At 48.3% G+C, this 18,941-nt stretch overlaps 17 non-coding genes across 17 annotated transcripts; all 17 read left to right on the top strand.

Annotated features, from left to right (window-relative positions):
* The first annotated feature begins 3,284 nt into the window (after nucleotides 1-3,284).
* Nucleotides 3,285-3,358, top strand: trnai-aau. The gene has a single exon. It is a non-coding gene; the product is annotated as a tRNA-Ile (tRNA).
* Nucleotides 3,359-3,443: 85 nt separating this feature from the next.
* trnaf-gaa lies at nucleotides 3,444-3,516 on the top strand. Its single transcript has one exon. It is a non-coding gene; the product is annotated as a tRNA-Phe (tRNA).
* Nucleotides 3,517-4,824: 1,308 nt separating this feature from the next.
* trnai-aau lies at nucleotides 4,825-4,900 on the top strand. Its single transcript has one exon. It is a non-coding gene; the product is annotated as a tRNA-Ile (tRNA).
* An 83-nt stretch (nucleotides 4,901-4,983) lies between these two features.
* Nucleotides 4,984-5,056, top strand: trnaf-gaa. Its single transcript has one exon. It is a non-coding gene; the product is annotated as a tRNA-Phe (tRNA).
* A 3,035-nt stretch (nucleotides 5,057-8,091) lies between these two features.
* Nucleotides 8,092-8,169, top strand: trnaf-gaa. Its single transcript has one exon. It is a non-coding gene; the product is annotated as a tRNA-Phe (tRNA).
* Nucleotides 8,170-9,491: 1,322 nt separating this feature from the next.
* Nucleotides 9,492-9,566, top strand: trnai-aau. The gene has a single exon. It is a non-coding gene; the product is annotated as a tRNA-Ile (tRNA).
* An 85-nt stretch (nucleotides 9,567-9,651) lies between these two features.
* On the top strand, nucleotides 9,652-9,725 carry trnaf-gaa. Its single transcript has one exon. It is a non-coding gene; the product is annotated as a tRNA-Phe (tRNA).
* A 1,320-nt stretch (nucleotides 9,726-11,045) lies between these two features.
* Nucleotides 11,046-11,119, top strand: trnai-aau. Its single transcript has one exon. It is a non-coding gene; the product is annotated as a tRNA-Ile (tRNA).
* An 86-nt stretch (nucleotides 11,120-11,205) lies between these two features.
* On the top strand, nucleotides 11,206-11,283 carry trnaf-gaa. The gene has a single exon. It is a non-coding gene; the product is annotated as a tRNA-Phe (tRNA).
* Nucleotides 11,284-12,602: 1,319 nt separating this feature from the next.
* On the top strand, nucleotides 12,603-12,676 carry trnai-aau. The gene has a single exon. It is a non-coding gene; the product is annotated as a tRNA-Ile (tRNA).
* Nucleotides 12,677-12,762: 86 nt separating this feature from the next.
* On the top strand, nucleotides 12,763-12,840 carry trnaf-gaa. The gene has a single exon. It is a non-coding gene; the product is annotated as a tRNA-Phe (tRNA).
* A 1,311-nt stretch (nucleotides 12,841-14,151) lies between these two features.
* Nucleotides 14,152-14,227, top strand: trnai-aau. The gene has a single exon. It is a non-coding gene; the product is annotated as a tRNA-Ile (tRNA).
* An 86-nt stretch (nucleotides 14,228-14,313) lies between these two features.
* Nucleotides 14,314-14,386, top strand: trnaf-gaa. The gene has a single exon. It is a non-coding gene; the product is annotated as a tRNA-Phe (tRNA).
* A 522-nt stretch (nucleotides 14,387-14,908) lies between these two features.
* On the top strand, nucleotides 14,909-14,980 carry trnap-cgg. Its single transcript has one exon. It is a non-coding gene; the product is annotated as a tRNA-Pro (tRNA).
* A 677-nt stretch (nucleotides 14,981-15,657) lies between these two features.
* On the top strand, nucleotides 15,658-15,730 carry trnai-aau. Its single transcript has one exon. It is a non-coding gene; the product is annotated as a tRNA-Ile (tRNA).
* An 86-nt stretch (nucleotides 15,731-15,816) lies between these two features.
* Nucleotides 15,817-15,889, top strand: trnaf-gaa. The gene has a single exon. It is a non-coding gene; the product is annotated as a tRNA-Phe (tRNA).
* A 1,340-nt stretch (nucleotides 15,890-17,229) lies between these two features.
* trnai-aau lies at nucleotides 17,230-17,303 on the top strand. The gene has a single exon. It is a non-coding gene; the product is annotated as a tRNA-Ile (tRNA).
* The last annotated feature ends 1,638 nt before the right edge of the window (nucleotides 17,304-18,941 follow it).

Raw genomic sequence — 18,941 nt, 5'->3', positions numbered from 1 at the left:
AAATTTCAATCCACTGGGAGGCCATCTTTCATTTATTTGGTTTTGACACTGTCTCAAGGCGTTTTGTTTCTCCCATGTTAGCTCAAGGTCCTTCGCTCTGTCGTTGAAGTAGTTGTTCTTACGCCTTCTCTCTGCTGGCAAGCGTGCGTGTAGGCTCGTTGGTCTAGGGGTATGATTCTCGCTTGGTGCGAGAGGTCCCGGTTCAAATCCCGGACGAGCCCGCCAGCAGCTCCTGAGAAGCAGCAGTCTGCTTTGACTCAATTGCGTGACAGTGCTTGTTTTCTGTCAATGTCTGGTCTTTCTATTTTGACTCCTGCTTTCAGGTCTCCTTATAAAGAGCCGCTCTGGCCATAGCATAGTTAGGCTGAAGAGCTGAAGGTCTCTAGTTTGATCTTGGATTTCGGCAGTGGATTCCTTGGTGTATGGTTTGGGCACAGTTCTGAAGCTTGCAGGTTTCCAACCATTTCTACCTTGCCAAAAAAAGTGCAGGCACCCTACTGAGGTCGCTTGGTTCCACGTTGTAAAGGTTAGCAATCAGGATCTGAATCTAGCTGCACGAAGTTTAAATCTCAGCAATTGGCTGGTTGCGTGAGGGGCGAGTGTTCCCAAAATATTGAAACTTTTGAACTCAACTGAAACAAGTGTGAGCGTTATCTTGAGGAGGGAAGCATTACAGACCTTGGACTTTATGAAAACAGAATGAACTGTACCGAGCTGCAGTGTAGCCTTCAGCCTCACGTTTCTTTGTTGTAGATGTTCCCATCAGCATTAAAACTGCAATGTCTCTTGAGCCTCTTGCTGCAATTGCCAATAACGGAGGTGATTCTCGATTCTCGCTAAAAGTGCGAGAGGTCCCGGTTCAAATCCCGGACGAGCCCTTAGAAGGGCTTACTGAAGCTGTTTTGTCACCCAGGATCCCCGGCAAGCATCAAGTCGGCAGAGAAGCTGCCAAAGACAAGCCGGGTTAGCTCAGTTGGTTAGAGCGTGGTGCCTTAACGCCAAGGTCGTGGCTTCGACTTCCGCACGGCCAGCAGTTTTTGGTGCTCACAGAATTCAGCTCTGATCTTCTGATAAAGTGATGGAAATCCCGCCCTGATCAAAGACCTCACGCAACGGGGTTCTTAAATAGCTCAGTTGGGAGAGAGCGTTAGGCTGAAGAGCTGAAGGTCCTAGTTTGATCTTGGATTTCGAGCAGTGGATTCCTTTGGTGTATGGTTTGGGCACAGTTCACAATAATTTGCAGGTTTAACCACTACCTTGCCAAAAAGTGCAGGCACTCTACTGAGGTCGCTTGTCTCCACGTTGTAAAGGTTAGCAATCAGGGATCTGAATCAAGCTGTACGAAGTTTAAATCTACCTCTGCAATTGGCTGGTTGCATGAGGGGCCAGTATCTCCCAAAAATTGAAACTTTTGAACTCCTGAAACAAGTGTGAGCGTTATCTTGAGGAGGGAAGCATTACAGACCTTGGACTTTTGAAAACAGAATGAACTGTACCGAGCTGCAGTGTTCTTCAGCCTCATGTTTGTTGTAGATGTTCCCATCAGCATTAAACTGCAATGTCTCTGAGCCCCTCTTGCTGCAATTGCCAATAACGGAGGTATGATTCTCGCTGGGTGCGAGAGGTCCCGGTTCAAATATTTGGACGAGCTCCTTAGAAGGGCTTACTGAAGCTGTTTTGTCACCCAGGATCCCCGGCAAGCATCAAGTGGGCAGAGAAGCTGCCAAAGACAGGCCGGTTAGCTCAGTTGGTTAGAGCGTGGTTAATAACGCCAAGGTCGCGGGTCTTTCGACCCGTACGGGCCAGCAGTTTTTGGTGCTCACAGAGTTCAGCTCTGATCTTCTAATAAAGTGATGGAAATCCCCTGATCAAGGACCTTCACGACGTGGCCGAAATAGCTCAGTTGGGAGAGCGTTAGACTGAAGATCTAAAGGTCCCTGTTTCGATCCCGGTTTCCGCAGGTGGCGGATGTCTTCTTGCCAGAGAACTGCTTTTGTGAATATGTTTGTGTTTAACTACTATCACGACAAAAAAGTGCCTCTTTGGTCGCTGCTGTAGATGTTCTTTCCTTTCTCTCTGCTCGGAGGTGCAAACGGGGTTCTTGCAGAAGACTTCTGGTCAGGCAGCGCAGTGTCCACCGATCGCTCCATATCTCCTCTTGCTGCCTCCTTTGTACTGGCCACCATATAGTTGGTGAAGTAACTGAAAAAAGTTGTGCTTTAGTTTTAAGGCTCTTCTTGGTCTTGTTTCTCAGTTAATGTGAGCATGGTGATTTTTGTGTTACGTAAGCTACCTTGCATCTCTCTCACCTCGTGGCAGCCAGTTAGGTCCAGCCCCAAATTTCAATCCACTGGGAGGCCATCTTTCATTTATTTGGTTTTGACACTGTCTCAAGGCGTTTTGTTTCCTCCCATGTTAGCTCAAGGTCCTTCGCTCTGTCGCTGAAGTAGTTGTTCTTACGCCTTCTCTGCTGCTGGCAAGTGCGTGTAGGCTCGCTGGTCTAGGGGTATGATTCTCGCTGGTGCTAGAGGTCCCGGTTCAAATCCCGGACGCAGCCTCGCCAGCAGCTCCATGAGAAGCAGCAGTCTGCTTTGACTCAATTGCGTGACAGTGCTTGTTTTCTGTCAATGTCTGGTCTTTCTATTTTGACTCCTGCTTTCAGGTCTCCTTATAAAGAGCCGCCTGGCCATAGCATAGTTAGGCTGAAGAGCTGAAGGTCTCTAGTTTGATCTTGGATTTCGCAGTGGATTCCTTGGTGTATGGTTTGGGCACAGTTCTGAAGCTTGCAGGTTTCAACCATTTCTACCTTGCCAAAAAAAGTGCAGGCACCCTACTGAGGTCGCTTGGTTCCACGTTGTAAAGGTTAGCAATCAGGGATCTGAATCTAGCTGTACGAGTTTAAATCTCAGCAATTGGCTGGTTGCGTGAGGGGCAGTGTTCCCAAAATATTGAAACTTTTGAACTCAACTGAAACAAGTGTGAGCGTTATCTTGAGGAGGGAAGCATTACAGACCTTGGACTTTATGAAAACAGAATGAACTGTACCGGAGCTGCAGTGTAGCCTTCAGCCTCACGTTCTTTGTTGTAGATGTTCCCATCAGCATTAAACTGCAATGTCTCTTGAGCCCTCTTGCTGCAATTGCCAATAACGGAGGTATGATTCTCGCTTTGGGTGCGAGAGGTCCCGGTTCAAATCTTGACGAGCCCTTAGAAGGGCTTACTGGTTGTTTTGTCACCCAGGATCCCCGGCAAGCATCAAGTGGGCAGAGAAGCTGCCAAAGACAGGCCGGTTAGCTCAGTTGGTTAGAGCGTGGTGCTAATAACGCCAAGGTCGCGGGTTCGACCCCCGTACGGGCCAGCCGTTTTTGGTGCTCACAGAATTCAGCTCTGATCTTCTGATAAAGTGATGGAAATCCCCCCCGATCAAAGACCTTCACGACGTGCCGTAAATAGCTCAGTTGGGAGAGCGTTAGACTGAAGATCTAAAGGTCCCTGGTTCGATCCCGGTTTCGCAGTTGGCGGATGTCTTCTTGCCAGAGAATTTGTGTTTATTTGTGTTTAACTACTATCATGACAAAAGTGCCTTCTTTGGTCGTTGCTGTAGATGTTCTTTTTCTTTCTCTCTGCTCGGAGGTGCCAAACGGGGTTCTGCAGAAGACCTCTGGTCAGGGCAGCGCAGTGTCCACCGATCGCTCCATATCTCCTCTTTGCTGCCTCCTTGTACTGGCCACCATATAGTTGGTGAAGTAACAAAAGTTGTGCTTTAGTTTTAAGGCTCTTCTTGGTCTTGTTTCTCAGTTAATGTGAGCATGGTGATTTTTGTGTTACGTAAGCTACCTTTGCATCTTCTCACCTCGTGCAGCCAGTTAGGTCCAGCCCCAAATTTCAATCCACTGGGAGGCCATCTTTCATTTATTTGGTTTTGACACTGTCTCAAGGCGTTTTGTTTCTCCCATGTTAGCTCAAGGTCCTTCGCTCTGTCGTTGAAGTAGTTGTTCTTACGCCTTCTCTCTGCTGGCAAGCGTGCGTGTAGGCTCGTTGGTCTAGGGGTATGATTCTCGCTCTGGTGCTAGAGGTCCCGGTTCAAATCCCGGACGAGCCCGCCAGCAGCTCCATGAGAAGCAGCAGTCTGTTTTTGACTCAATTGCGTGACAGTGCTTGTTTTCTGTCAATGTCTGGTCTTTCTATTTTGACTCCTGCTTTCAGGTGCTTATAAAGAGGTGGCCATAGCATAGTTAGCTGAAGAGCTGAAGGTCTCTAGTTTGATCTGGATTTCGGCAGTGGATTCCTTGGTGTATGGTTTGGGCACAGTTCTGAAGCTTGCAGGTTTCCAACCATTTCTACCTTGCCAAAAAAGTGCAGGCACCCTACTGAGGTCGCTTGGTTCCACGTTGTAAAGGTTAGCAATCAGGGATCTGAATCTAGCTGTACTGAGTTTAAATCTCAGCAATTGGCTGGTTGCGTGAGGGGCGAGTGTTCCCAAAAAATTGAAACTTTTGAACTCAACTGAAACAAGTGTGAGCGTTATCTTGAGGAGGGAAGCATTACAGACCTTGGACTTTATGAAAACAGAATGAACTGTACCGAGCTGCAGTGTAGCCTTCAGCCTCACGTTCTTTGTTGTAGATGTTCCCATCAGCATTAAACTGCAATGTCTCTGAGCCCTCTTGCTGCAATTGCCAATAACGGAGGTATGATTCTCGCTTTAAAAGTAGAGGTCCCGGTTCAAATCTGGACGAGCCCTTAGAAGGGCTTACTTTGAAGCTGTTTTGTCACCCAGGATCCCCGGCAAGCATCAAGTGGGCAGAGAAGCTGCCAAAGACAGGCCGGTTAGCTCAGTTGGTTAGAGCGTGGTGCTAATAACGCCAAGGTCGCAAGGGTTCGACTCTCGCACGGGCCAGCAGCTTTTGGTGCTCACAGAATTCAGCTCTGATCTTCTGATAAAGTGATGGAAATCCCCTGATCAAAGACCTCACGACGCGTGCACGAAATAGCTCAGTTGGGAGAGCGTTAGACTGAAGATCTAAAGGTCCCTGGTTCGATCCCGGTTTCGGCAGTTGGCGGATGTCTTCTTGCCAGAGAACTATTTGTGTTTAATTGCTTGTGTTTAACTACTATCACGACAAAAGTGCCTTCTTTGGTCGCGTTGCTGTAGATGTTCTTTTCCTTTCTCTCTGCTCGAGAGTGCCAAACGGGGTTCTTGCAGAAGACCCCTGGTCAGGGCAGCGCAGTGTCCACCGATCGCTCCATATCTCCTCTTTGCTGCCTCCTTTGTACTGGCCACCATATAGTTGGTGAAGTAACAAAAAGTTGTGCTTTAGTTTTAAGGCTCTTTCTTGGTCTTGTTTCTCAGTTAATGTGAGCATGGTGATTTTTGTGTTACGTAAGCTACCTTTGCATCTCTCACCTCGTGCAGCCAGTTAGGTCCAGCCCCAAATTTCAATCCACTGGGAGGCCATCTTTCATTTATTTGGTTTTGACACTGTCTCAAGGCGTTTTGTTTCCTCCCATGTTAGCTCAAGGTCCTTCTGCTCTGTCGTTGAAGTAGTTGTTCTTACGCCTCTCTCTGCTGGCAAGCGGTGCGTGTAGGCTCGTTGGTCTAGGGGTATGATTCTCGCCGGGTGCGAGAGGTCCCGGTTCAAATCCCGGGACGAGCCCGCCAGCAGCTCCATGAGAAGCAGCAGTCTGCTTTGACTCAATTGCGTGACAGTGCTTGTTTTCTGTCAATGTCTGGTCTTTCTATTTTGACTCCTGCTTTCAGGTCTCTTATAAAGAGCCGCTCTGGCCATAGCATAGTTAGGCTGAAGAGCTGAAGGTCTCTAGTTTGATCTTGGATTTTCGCAGTGGATTCCTTGGTGTATGGTTTGGGCACAGTTCTGAAGCTTGCAGGTTTCCAACCATTTCTACCTTGCCAAAAAGTGCAGGCACCCTACTGAGGTCGCTTGGTTCCACGTTGTAAAGGTTAGCAATCAGGATCTGAATCTAGCTGTACGAGTTTAAATCTCAGCAATTGGCTGGTTGCGTGAGGGGCGAGTGTTCCCCAAAATATTGAAACTTTTGAACTCAACTGAAACAAGTGTGAGCGTTATCTTGAGGAGGGAAGCATTACAGACCTTGGACTTTATGAAAACAGAATGAACTGTACCGGAGCTGCAGTGTAGCCTTCAGCCTCACGTTCTTTGTTGTAGATGTTCCCATCAGCATTAAACTGCAATGTCTCTTGAGCCCTCTTGCTGCAATTGCCAATAACGGAGGTATGATTCTCGCTTAAAAGCGTAGAGGTCCCGGTTCAAATCTTGGACGAGCCCTTAGAAGGGCTTACTTTCCAAGCTGTTTTGTCACCCAGGATCCCCGGCAAGCATCAAGTCGGCAGAGAAGCTGCCAAAGACAAGCCGGTTAGCTCAGTTGGTTAGAGCGTGGTGCTAATAACGCCAAGGTCGTGGGCTTCGACCTCGCACGGGCCAGCCGCTTTTGGTGCTCACAGAATTCAGCTCTGATCTTCTGATAAAGTGATGGAAATCCCGCCTGATCAAAGACCTTCACGACGTGGCCGATTTAAATAGCTCAGTTGGGAGAGCGTTAGACTGAAGATCTAAAGGTCCCTGGTTCGATCCCGGTTTTCGCAGTTGGCGGATGTCTTCTTGCCAGAGTAACTATTTGTGTTTAACTACTATCATGACAAAAAGTGCCTTCTTTGGTCGTTGCTGTAGATGTTCTTTTTTCCTTTCTCTCTGCTCTGGAGGTGCCAAACGGGGTTCTTGCAGAAGAGTGCCTCTGGTCAGGAGCAGCGCAGTGTCCACCGATCGTTCCATATCTCCTCTTTGCTGCCTCCTTTGTACTGGCCACCATATAGTTGGTGAAGTAACAAAAAGTTGTGCTTTAGTTTTAAGGTTCTTCTTGGTCTTGTTTCTCAGTTAATGTGAGCATGGTGATTTTTGTGTTACGTAAGCTACCTTTGCATCTCTCACCTCGTGCAGCCAGTTAGGTCCAGCCCCAAATTTCAATCCACTGGGAGGCCATCTTTCATTTATTTGGTTTTGACACTGTCTCAAGGCGTTTTGTTTCCTCCCATGTTAGCTCAAGGTCCTTCTGTTCTGTCGTTGAAGTAGTTGTTCTACGCCTTCTCTCTGCTGGCAAGCGGTGCGTGTAGGCTCGCTGGTCTAGGGGTATGATTCTCGCCTGGTGCGAGAGGTCCCGGTTCAAATCCCGGACGAGCCCGCCAGCAGCTCCATGAGAAGCAGCAGTCTGCTTTGACTCAATTGCGTGACAGTGCTTGTTTTCTGTCAATGTCTGGTCTTTCTATTTTGACTCCTGCTTTCAGGTCTCTTATAAAGAGCCGCCTGGCCATAGCATAGTTAGGCTGAAGAGCTGAAGGTCTCTAGTTTGATCTTGGATTTCGCAGTGGATTCCTTGGTGTATGGTTTGGGCACAGTTCTGAAGCTTGCAGGTTTCCAACCATTTCTACCTTGCCAAAAAAGTGCAGGCACCCTACTGAGGTCGCTTGGTTCCACGTTGTAAAGGTTAGCAATCAGGGATCTGAATCTAGCTGTACGAGTTTAAATCTCAGCAATTGGCTGGTTGCGTGAGGGGCGAGTGTTCTCAAAAATTGAAACTTTGAACTCAACTGAAACAAGTGTGAGCGTTATCTTGAGGAGGGAAGCATTACAGACCTTGGACTTTATGAAAACAGAATGAACTGTACCGAGCTGCAGTGTAGCCTTCAGCCTCACGTTTTGTTGTAGATGTTCCCATCAGCATTAAACTGCAATGTCTCTGAGCCCTCTTGCTGCAATTGCCAATAACGGAGGTATGATTCTCGCTTAAAAGTAGAGGTCCCGGTTCAAATTGGACGAGCCCTTAGAAGGGCTTACTGCTGTTTTGTCACCCAGGATCCCGGCAAGCATCAAGTGGGCAGAGAAGCTGCCAAAGACAGGCCGGTTAGCTCAGTTGGTTAGAGCGTGGTGCCAATAACGCCAAGGTCGCGGGGTTGACCTCCCGTGACGGGCCAGCCGTTTTTGGTGCTCACAGAGTTCAGCTCTGATCTTCTGATAAAGTGATGGAAATCCCCTGATCAAAGACCTTCACGACGTGGCCGAAATAGCTCAGTTGGGAGAGCGTTAGACTGAAGATCTAAAGGTCCCTGGTTCGATCCCGGTTTCGCAGTTGGCGGATGTCTTCTTGCCAGAGAACTATTTGTGTTTAATTGCTTGTGTTTAATACTATCATGACAAAAAGTGCCTCTTTGGTCGTTGCTGTAGATGTTCTTTCCTTCTCTCTGCTCGAGGTGCCAAACGGGGTTCTTGCAGAAGACCCTCTGGTCAGGGCAGCGCAGTGTCCACCGATCGCTCCATATCTCTCTCTTTGCTGCCTCCCTTTGTACTGGCCACCATATAGTTGGTGAAGTAACAAAAAGTTGTGCTTTAGTTTTAAGGCTCTTTCTTGGTCTTGTTTCTCAGTTAATGTGAGCATGGTGATTTTTGTGTTACGTAAGCTACCTTTGCATCTCTCACCTCGTGCAGCCAGTTAGGTCCAGCCCCAAATTTCAATCCACTGGGAGGCCATCTTTCATTTATTTGGTTTTGACACTGTCTCAAGGCGTTTTGTTTCCTCCCATGTTAGCTCAAGGTCCTTCGCTCTGTCGTTGAAGTAGTTGTTCTTACGCCTTCTCTCTGCTGGCAAGCGGTGCGTAGGCTCGCTTGGTCTAGGGGTATGATTCTCGCTTGGGTGCGAGAGGTCCTGGTTCAAATCCCGGACGAGCCCGCCAGCAGCTCCATGAGAAGCAGCAGTCTGCTTTGACTCAATTGCGTGACAGTGCTTGTTTTCTGTCAATGTCTGGTCTTTCTATTTTGACTCCTGCTTTCAGGTCTCCTTATAAAGAGCCGCTCTGGCCATAGCATAGTTAGGCTGAAGAGCTGAAGGTCTCTAGTTTGATCTTGGATTTTGGCAGTGGATTCCTTGGTGTATGGTTTGGGCACAGTTCTGAAGCTTGCAGGTTTCCAACCATTTCTACCTTGCCAAAAAAAAAAGTGCAGGCACCCTACTGAGGTCGCTTGGTTCCACGTTGTAAAGGTTAGCAATCAGGGATCTGAATCTAGCTGTACGAGTTTAAATCTCAGCAATTGGCTGGTTGCGTGAGGGGCGAGTGTTCCCAAAAATTGAAACTTTTGAACTCCACTGAAACAAGTGTGAGCGTTATCTTGAGGAGGGAAGCATTACAGACCTTGGACTTTATGAAAACAGAATGAACTGTACCGAGCTGCAGTGTAGCCTTCAGCCTCACGTTCTTTGTTGTAGATGTTCCCATCAGCATTAAACTGCAATGTCTCTTGAGCCCTCTTGCTGCAATTGCCAATAACGGAGGTATGATTCTCGCTTTGGGTGCGAGAGGTCCCGGTTCGTCTTGACGAGCTCCTTAGAAGGGCTTTCTGAAGCTGTTTTGTCACCCAGGATCCCCGGCAAGCATCAAGTGGGCAGAGAAGCTGCCAAAGACAGGCCGGTTAGCTCAGTTGGTTAGAGCGTGGTGCTAATAACGCCAAGGTCGCGGGCTTCGACTTCCGCACGGGCCAGCCGCTTTTGGTGCTCACAGAATTCAGCTCTGATCTTCTGATAAAGTGATGGAAATCCCGCCCTGATCAAAGACCTTCACGACGTGGCGAAATAGCTCAGTTGGGGAGAGCGTTAGACTGAAGATCTAAAGGTCCCTGGTTCGATCCCCGGTTTCGCAGTTGGCGGATGTCTTCTTGCCAGAGAACTATTTGTGTTTAACTACTATCACGACAAAAGTGCCTTCTTTGGTCGTTGCTGTAGATGTTCTTTTCCTTTCTCTCTGCTCGGAGGTGCCAAACGGGGTTCTTGCAGAAGACCCTCTGGTCAGGGCAGCGCAGTGTCCACCGATCGCTCCATATCTCCTCTTTGCTGCCTCCTTTGTACTGGCCACCATATAGTTGGTGAAGTAACAAAAAGTTGTGCTTTAGTTTTAAGGCTCTTCTTGGTCTTGTTTCTCAGTTAATGTGAGCATGGTGATTTTTGTGTTACGTAAGCTACCTTTGCATCTCTCACCTCGCAGCCAGTTAGGTCCAGCCCCAAATTTCAATCCACTGGGAGGCCATCTTTCATTTATTTGGTTTTGACACTGTCTCAAGGCGTTTTGTTTCCTCCCATGTTAGCTCAAGGTCCTTCGCTCTGTCGTTGAAGTAGTTGTTCTTACGCCTCTCTCTGCTGGCAAGCGGTGCGCGTAGGCTCGTTGGTCTAGGGGTATGATTCTCGCTCTGGTGCGAGAGGTCCCGGTTCAAATCCCGGACGAGCCCGCCAGCAGCTCCATGAGAAGCAGCAGTCTGCTTTGACTCAATTGCGTGACAGTGCTTGTTTTCTGTCAATGTCTGGTCTTTCTATTTTGACTCCTGCTTTCAGGTCTCCTTATAAAGAGCCGCTCTGGCCATAGCATAGTTAGGCTGAAGAGCTGAAGGTCTCTAGTTTGATCTTGATTTTCGGCAGTGGATTCCTTTGGTGTATGGTTTGGGCACAGTTCTGAAGCTTGCAGGTTTCCAACCATTTCTACCTTGCCAAAAAAGTGCAGGCACCCTACTGAGGTCGCTTGGTTCCACGTTGTAAAGGTTAGCAATCAGGGATCTGAATCTAGCTGTACGTAGTTTAAATCTCAGCAATTGGCTGGTTGCGTGAGGGGCGAGTGTTCCCCAAAATATTGAAACTTTTGAACTCAACTGAAACAAGTGTGAGCGTTATCTTGAGGAGGGAAGCATTACAGACCTTGGACTTTATGAAAACAGAATGAACTGTACCGGAGCTGCAGTGTAGCCTTCAGCCTCACGTTCTTTGTTGTAGATGTTCCCATCAGCATTAAACTGCAATGTCTCTTGAGCCCTCTTGCTGCAATTGCCAATAACGGAGGTATGATTCTCGCTTTGGGTGCGAGAGGTCCCGGGTTCAAATCTTGGACGAGCCCTTAGAAGGGCTTACTTTCGAAGCTGTTTTGTCACCCAGGATCCCCGGCAAGCATCAAGTCGGCAGAGAAGCTGCCAAAGACAAGCCGGTTAGCTCAGTTGGTTAGAGCGTGGTGCTAATAACGCCAAGGTCGTGGCTTCGACCCCCGTACGGGCCAGCCGATTTTGGTGCTCACAGAATTCAGCTCTGATCTTCTGATAAAGTGATGGAAATCCCGCCCTGATCAAAGACCTTCACGACGTGGCCGAAATAGCTCAGTTGGGAGAGCGTTAGACTGAAGATCTAAAGGTCCCTGGTTCGATCCCGGTTTCGCAGTTGGCGGATGTCTTCTTGCCAGAGAACTATTTGTGTTTAACTACTTGTGTTTATCATGACATGAAAAAGTGCCTTCTTTGGTCGTTGCTGTAGATGTTCTTTCCTTTCTCTCTGCTCGGAGGTGCCAAACGGGGTTCTTGCAGAAGACCTCTGGTCAGGGCAGCGCAGTGTCCACCGATCGCTCCATATCTCCTCTTTGCTGCCTCCTTTGTACTGGCCACCATATAGTTGGTGAAGTAACAAAAAGTTGTGCTTTAGTTTTTAAGGCTCTTCTTGGTCTTGTTTCTCAGTTAATGTGAGCATGGTGATTTTTGTGTTACGTAAGCTACCTTTGCATCTCTCACCTCGTGCAGCCAGTTAGGTCCAGCCCCAAATTTCAATCCACTGGGAGGCCATCTTTCATTTATTTGGTTTTGACACTGTCTCAAGGCGTTTTGTTTCCTCCCATGTTAGCTCAAGGTCCTTCGCTCTGTCGTTGAAGTAGTTGTTCTTACGCCTTCTCTCTGCTGGCAAGCGTGTGCGTGTAGGCTCGTTGGTCTAGGGGTATGATTCTCGCCGGGTGCGAGAGGTCCCGGTTCAAATCCCGGACGAGCCCGCCAGCAGCTCCATGAGAAGCAGCAGTCTGCTTTGACTCAATTGCGTGACAGTGCTTGTTTTCTGTCAATGTCTGGTCTTTCTATTTTGACTCCTGCTTTCAGGTCTCTTATAAAGAGTCTGGCCATAGCATAGTTAGGCTGAAGAGCTGAAGGTCTCTAGTTTGATCTTGGATTTCGGCAGTGGATTCCTTGGTGTATGGTTTGGGCACAGTTCTGAAGCTTGCAGGTTTCCAACCATTTCTACCTTGCCAAAAAAAGTGCAGGCACCCTACTGAGGTCGCTTGGTTCCACGTTGTAAAGGTTAGCAATCAGGGATCTGAATCTAGCTGTACGAGTTTAAATCTCAGCAATTGGCTGGTTGCGTGAGGGGCGAGTGTTCCCAAAATATTGAAACTTTTGAACTCAACTGAAACAAGTGTGAGCGTTATCTTGAGGAGGGAAGCATTACAGACCTTGGACTTTATGAAAACAGAATGAACTGTACCGGAGCTGCAGTGTAGCCTTCAGCCTCACGTTCTTTGTTGTAGATGTTCCCATCAGCATTAAACTGCAATGTCTCTTGAGCCCTCTTGCTGCAATTGCCAATAACGGAGGTATGATTCTCGCTTTGGGTGCGAGAGGTCCCGGTTCAAATCTTGGGACGAGCCCTTAGAAGGGCTTACTTTGAAGCTGTTTTGTCACCCAGGATCCCCGGCAAGCATCAAGTGGGCAGAGAAGCTGCCAAAGACAGGCCGGTTAGCTCAGTTGGTTAGAGCGTGGTGCTAATAACGCCAAGGTCGTGGCTTCGACCCCCGTACGGGCCAGCCGTTTTTGGTGCTCACAGAATTCAGCTCTGATCTTCTGATAAAGTGATGGAAATCCCGCCCTGATCAAAGACCTTCACGACGTGGCCGAAATAGCTCAGTTGGGAGAGCGTTAGACTGAAGATCTAAAGGTCCCTGGTTCGATCCCGGTTTCGCAGTTGGCGGATGTCTTCTTGCCAGAGAACTATTTGTGTTTAACTACTATCATGACAAAAAGTGCCTTCTTTGGTCGTTGCTGTAGATGTTCTTTTCCTTCTCTCTGCTCGGGAGGTGCCAAACGGGGTTCTTGCAGAAGACCCTCTGGTCAGGGCAGCGCAGTGTCCACCGATCGCTCCATATCTCCTCTTTGCTGCCTCCTTTGTACTGGCCACCATATAGTTGGTGAAGTAACAAAAAGTTGTGCTTTAGTTTTAAGGCTCTTCTTGGTCTTGTTTCTCAGTTAATGTGAGCATGGTGATTTTTGTGTTACGTAAGCTACCTTTGCATCTCTCACCTCGTGCAGCCAGTTAGGTCCAGCCCCAAATTTCAATCCACTGGGAGGCCATCTTTCATTTATTTGGTTTTGACACTGTCTCAAGGCGTTTTGTTTCCTCCCATGTTAGCTCAAGGTCCTTCGCTCTGTCGTTGAAGTAGTTGTTCTTACGCCTTCTCTCTGCTGGCAAGCGGTGCGTGTAGGCTCGTTGGTCTAGGGGTATGATTCTCGCTTGGTGCGAGAGGTCCCGGTTCAAATCCCGGACGAGCCCGCCAGCAGCTCCATGAGAAGCAGCAGTCTGCTTTGACTCAATTGCGTGACAGTGCTTGTTTTCTGTCAATGTCTGGTCTTTCTATTTTGACTCCTGCTTTCAGGTCTCCTTATAAAGAGCCGCTCTGGCCATAGCATATTAGGCTGAAGAGCTGAAGTCTCTCTAGTTTGATCTTGGATTTCGGCAGTGGATTCCTTGGTGTATGGTTTGGGCACAGTTCTGAAGCTTGCAGGTTTCCAACCATTTCTACCTTGCCAAAAAAGTGCAGGCACCCTACTGAGGTCGCTTGGTTCCACGTTGTAAAGGTTAGCAATCAGGATCTGAATCTAGCTGTACGAGTTTAAATCTCAGCAATTGGCTGGTTGCGTGAGGGGCGAGTGTTCCCAAAAATTGAAACTTTTGAACTCAACTGAAACAAGTGTGAGCGTTATCTTGAGGAGGAAGCATTACAGACCTTGGACTTTATGAAAACAGAATGAACTGTACCGAGCTGCAGTGTAGCCTTCAGCCTCACGTTCTTTGTTGTAGATGTTCCCATCAGCATTAAACTGCAATGTCTCTTGAGCCCTCTTGCTGGAATTGCCAATAACGGAGGTATGATTCTCGCTTAAAAGTGCGAGAGGTCCCGGGTTCAAATCTTGGACGAGCCCTTAGAAGGGCTTACTTTCGAAGCTGTTTTGTCACCCAGGATCCCCGGCAAGCATCAAGTGGGCAGAGAAGCTGCCAAAGACAGGCCGGTTAGCTCAGTTGGTTAGAGCGTGGTGCTAATAACGCCAAGGTCGCGGGCTTCGACCCTCTGCACGGGCCAGCCGCTTTTGGTGCTCACAGAATTCAGCTCTGATCTTCTGATAAAGTGATGGAAATCCCGCCCTGATCAAAGACCTTCACGACGTGGCCGAAATAGCTCAGTTGGGAGAGCGTTAGACTGAAGATCTAAAGGTCCCTGGTTCGATCCCGGGTTTCGGCAGTTGGCGGATGTCTTCTTGCCAGAGAACTATTTGTGTTTAACTACTATCATGACAAAAAGTGCCTTCTTTGGTCGTTGCTGTAGATGTTCTTTTCCTTTCTCTCTGCTCGGGAGGTGCCAAACGGGGGTTCTTGCAGAAGACCCCCCCCTGGTCAGGGCAGCGCAGTGTCCACCGATCGTTCCATATCTCCTCTTTGCTGCCTCCTTTGTACTGGCCACCATATAGTTGGTGAAGTAACAAAAAGTTGTGCTTTAGTTTTAAGGCTCTTCTTGGTCTTGTTTCTCAGTTAATGTGAGCATGGTGATTTTTGTGTTACGTAAGCTACCTTTGCATCTCTCACCTCGTGCAGCCAGTTAGGTCCAGCCCCAAATTTCAATCCACTGGGAGGCCATCTTTCATTTATTTGGTTTTGACACTGTCTCAAGGCGTTTTGTTTCCTCCCATGTTAGCTCAAGGTCCTTCGTTCTGTCGTTGAAGTAGTTGTTCTTACGCCTTCTCTCTGCTGGCAAGCGGTGCGTGTAGGCTCGTTGGTCTAGGGGTATGATTCTCGCTTCGGGTGCGAGAGGTCCCGGGTTCAAATCCCGGACGAGCCCGCCAGCAGCTCCATGAGAAGCAGCAGTCTGCTTTGACTCAATTGCGTGACAGTGCTTGTTTTCTGTCAATGTCTGGTCTTTCTATTTTGACTCCTGCTTTCAGGTCTCCTTATAAAGAGCCGCTCTGGCCATTCCTTGGTGTATGGTTTGGGCACAGTTCTGAAGCTTGCAGGTTTCCAACCATTTCTACCTTGCCAAAAAAAGTGCAGGCACCCTACTGAGGTCGCTTGGTTCCACGTTGTAAAGGTTAGCAATCAGGGATCTGAATCTAGCTGTACGAGTTTAAATCTCAGCAATTGACTGGTTGCGTGAGGGGCGAGTGTTCCCCAAAAAACTGAAACTTTTGAACTCAACTGAAACAAGTGTGAGCGTTATCTTGAGGAGGGAAGCATTACAGACCTTGGACTTTATGAAAACAGAATGAACTGTACCGGAGCTGCAGTGTAGCCTTCAGCCTCACGTTCTTTGTTGTAGATGTTCCCATCAGCATTAAACTGCAATGTCTCTTGAGCCCTCTTGCTGGAATTGCCAATAACGGAGGTATGATTCTCGCTTTGGGTGCGAGAGGTCCCGGGTTCAAATCTTGGACGAGCCCTTAGAAGGGCTTACTTTCGAAGCTGTTTTGTCACCCAGGATCCCCGGCAAGCATCAAGTGGGCAGAGAAGCTGCCAAAGACAGGCCGGTTAGCTCAGTTGGTTAGAGCGTGGTGCTAATAACGCCAAGGTCGCGGGCTTCGACCCGCACGGGCCAGCCGTTTTTGGTGCTCACAGAATTCAGCTCTGATCTTCTGATAAAGTGATGGAAATCCCGCCCTGATCAAAGACCTGCACGACGTGGCCGAAATAGCTCAGTTGGGAGAGCGTTAGACTGAAGATCTAAAGGTCCCTGGTTCGATCCCGGGTTTCAGCAGTTGGCGGATGTCTTCTTGCCAGAGAACTATTTGTGTTTAATTGCTTATGTTTAACTACTATCACGACAAAAAGTGCCTTCTTTGGTCGTTGCTGTAGATGTTCTTTTCCTTTCTCTCTGCTCGGGAGGTGCCAAACGGGGGTTCTTGCAGAAGACCCCCCTGGTCAGGGCAGCGCAGTGTCCACCGATCGTTCCATATCTCCTCTTTGCTGCCTCCTTTGTACTGGCCACCATATAGTTGGTGAAGTAACAAAAAGTTGTGCTTTAGTTTTAAGGCTCTTCTTGGTCTTGTTTCTCAGTTAATGTGAGCATGGTGATTTTTGTGTTACGTAAGTTACCTTTGCATCTCTCACCTGTGCAGCCAGTTAGGTCCAGCCCCAAATTTCAATCCACTGGGAGGCCATCTTTCATTTATTTGGTTTTGACACTGTCTCAAGGCGTTTTGTTTCCTCCCATGTTAGCTCAAGGTCCTTCGTTCTGTCGTTGAAGTAGTTGTTCTTACGCCTTCTCTCTGCTGGCAAGCGGTGCGTGTAGGCTCGTTGGTCTAGGGGTATGATTCTCGCCTGGTGCGAGAGGTCCCGGTTCAAATCCCGGACGAGCCCGCCAGCAGCTCCATGAGAAGCAGCAGTCTGCTTTGACTCAATTTGCGTGACAGTGCTTGTTTTCTGTCAATGTCTGGTCTTTCTATTTTGACTCCTGCTTTCAGGTCTCCTTATAAAGAGCCGCTCTGGCCATAGCATAGTTAGGCTGAAGAGCTGAAGGTCTCTAGTTTGATCTTGGATTTCGCAGTGGATTCCTTGGTGTATGGTTTGGGCACAGTTCTGAAGCTTGCAGGTTTCCAACCATTTCTACCTTGCCAAAAAAAAGTGCAGGCACCCTACTGAGGTCGCTTGGTTCCACGTTGTAAAGGTTAGCAATCAGGGATCTGAATCTAGCTGTACGAGTTTAAATCTCAGCAATTGGCTGGTTGCGTGAGGGGCGAGTGTTCCCCAAAATATTGAAACTTTTGAACTCAACTGAAACAAGTGTGAGCGTTATCTTGAGGAGGGAAGCATTACAGACCTTGGACTTTATGAAAACAGAATGAACTGTACCGGAGCTGCAGTGTAGCCTTCAGCCTCACGTTCTTTGTTGTAGATGTTCCCATCAGCATTAAACTGCAATGTCTCTTGAGCCCTCTTGCTGCAATTGCCAATAACGGAGGTATGATTCTCGCTTTGGGTGCTAGAGGTCCCGGGTTCAAATCCCGGACGAGCCCTTAGAAGGGCTTACTTTCGAAGCTGTTTTGTCACCCAGGATCCCCGGCAAGCATCAAGTCGGCAGAGAAGCTGCCAAAGACAAGCCGGTTAGCTCAGTTGGTTAGAGCGTGGTGCTAATAACGCCAAGGTCGTGGCTTCGACCCCCGTACGGGCCAGCAGTTTTTGGTGCTCACAGAATTCAGCTCTGATCTTCTGATAAAGTGATGGAAATCCCGCCCTGATCAAAGACCTGCACGACGTGGCCGAAATAGCTCAGTTGGGAGAGCGTTAGGCTGAAGAGCTGAAGGTCTCTAGTTTGATCTTGGATTTCGGCAGTGGATTCCTTGGTGTATGGTTTGGGCACAGTTCTGAAGCTTGCAGGTTTCCAACCATTTCTACCTTGCCAAAAAGTGCAGGCACCCTACTGAGGTCGCTTGGTTCCACGTTGTAAAGGTTAGCAATCAGGGATCTGAATCTAGCTGTACGAGTTTAAATCTCAGCAATTGGCTGGTTGCATGAGGGGCGAGTGTTCCCCAAAAAATTGAAACTTTTGAACTCAACTGAAACAAGTGTGAGCGTTATCTTGAGGAGGGAAGCATTACAGACCTTGGACTTTATGAAAACAGAATGAACTGTACCGGAGCTGCAGTGTAGCCTTCAGCCTCACGTTCTTTGTTGTAGATGTTCCCATCAGCATTAAACTGCAATGTCTCTTGAGCCCTCTTGCTGCAATTGCCAATAACGGAGGTATGATTCTCCATGTTGGGTGCGAGAGGTCCCGGTTCAAATCTTGGACGAGCCCTTAGAAGGGCTTACTCTGCTGGCAAGCTGTTTTGTCACCCAGGATCCCGGCAAGCATCAAGTGGGCAGAGAAGCTGCCAAAGACAGGCCGGTTAGCTCAGTTGGTTAGAGCGTGGTGCTAATAACGCCAAGGTCTGGTTTGACTCGTGCACGGCCAGCAGTTTTTGGTGCTCACAGAGTTCAGCTCTGATCTTCTGATAAAGTGATGGAAATCCCCTGATCAAAGACCTTCACGACGTGGCCGAAATAGCTCAGTTGGGAGAGCGTTAGACTGAAGATCTAAAGGTCCCTAGTTCGATCCCGGTTTCGCAGCAGTGGCGGATGTCTTCTTGCCAGAGAACTAGTGTTTATATGCTTGTGTTTAACTACTATCACGACAAAAAGTGCCTTCTTTGGTCGTTGCTGTAGATGTTCTTTTCCTTTCTCTCTGCTCGGGAGGTGCCAAACGGGGTTCTGCAAAAGACCTCTGGTCAGGGCAGCGCAGTGTCCACCGATCGTTCCATATCTCCTCTTTGCTGCCTCCTTTGTACTGGCCACCATATAGTTGGTGAAGTAACAAAAAGTTGTGCTTTTAGTTTTAAGGCTCTTCTTGGTCTTGTTTCTCAGTTAATGTGAGCATGGTGATTTTTGTGTTACGTAAGCTACCTTTGCATCTCTCACCTCGTGCAGCCAGTTAGGTCCAGCCCCAAATTTCAATCCACTGGGAGGCCATCTTTCATTTATTTGGTTTTGACACTGTCTCAAGGCGTTTTGTTTCCTCCCATGTTAGCTCAAGGTCCTTCGTTCTGTCGTTGAAGTAGTTGTTCTTACGCCTTCTCTCTGCTGGCAAGCGGTGCGTGTAGGCTCGTTGGTCTAGGGGTATGATTCTCGCAGTTGGTGCGAGAGGTCCCGGTTCAAATCCCGGACGAGCCTGCCAGCAGCTCCATGAGAAGCAGCAGTCTGCTTTGACTCAATTGCGTGACAGTGCTTGTTTTCTGTCAATGTCTGGTCTTTCTATTTTGACTCCTGCTTTC

Source organism: Puntigrus tetrazona, chromosome 11, assembly GCF_018831695.1.
Source record: "Puntigrus tetrazona isolate hp1 chromosome 11, ASM1883169v1, whole genome shotgun sequence".
NCBI classification, from domain to species: domain Eukaryota; kingdom Metazoa; phylum Chordata; class Actinopteri; order Cypriniformes; family Cyprinidae; genus Puntigrus; species Puntigrus tetrazona.
The sequence above is the reverse complement of the archived record's forward strand: the minus strand, read 5'-3'. Positions and strand labels throughout refer to the sequence as shown.